Source organism: Brassica oleracea, chromosome C9 (assembly GCF_000695525.1).
Source record: "Brassica oleracea var. oleracea cultivar TO1000 chromosome C9, BOL, whole genome shotgun sequence".
Taxonomy (NCBI): Eukaryota; Viridiplantae; Streptophyta; class Magnoliopsida; order Brassicales; family Brassicaceae; genus Brassica; species Brassica oleracea.
The window spans coordinates 45,306,657-45,307,406 of NC_027756.1; positions in this window are offsets into that span (position 1 = coordinate 45,306,657).

Below are 750 nucleotides of genomic sequence, written 5' to 3' on the forward strand. Positions count from 1 at the left end.
GACTCCAAATAAGGCAGTTTGGTGATAATGGGGATCTTCTTATTCCTATGTGGGCTGGTGCATGGGATGAAGTTGTAGAACTCTTCTGGCTCGTGTATATTGTCTCCTGGATGTCTTGGTTTTGTCTGGACGTCGTCTGGTTCTCCTGGTTGGATTGGAATTGCTTGGAAAGGATCAAACCGAAAGATTGTCCAATCTTTCCATAAATAGCTCCGGTTGGGTTTAAGTGATTCTCCATTGAACCAACTGATCTCCTGGGTTCTGGTGCAGCAAAGGACTTCTGGAATACCTCCTGATTGGTTAAGATGATCTCCTGGTTCCCATAAATAGCTCTGGGTCGAACCAAGTTGAATTGGTTGGAGACTTTCCATAGATGACGTCGGTTTGGCCGGTTCTGGGGAATTGATCATAACTCCTAATTTCCGTGGCCATTTCTCCTGATCTTGGGATTTCTGGAAATCTGATAAACTCCTATTGACTCCTATGATGGGCTTTGCTTCAGGCCGCTCCTTAATTGAGCTTGAATCTTCTTCTAAAGTCTGGTACTCGCAGATGGGCGGGTTGAGAAACCTCTGAATTGTAAAATTCATAACTTCTTGCTCCGTGAATATATTGGCCCAATTCCAATGTTCTGGACTCCTTATTGAGTGTAGAATCCATTGAAATTAGACTCGTGATTTAAACCCTCCTGGTTTGTAAGATATGGCATTTTTAGTGCACGTATATCCTGGTTGGCGCCTTGGCTGGTTG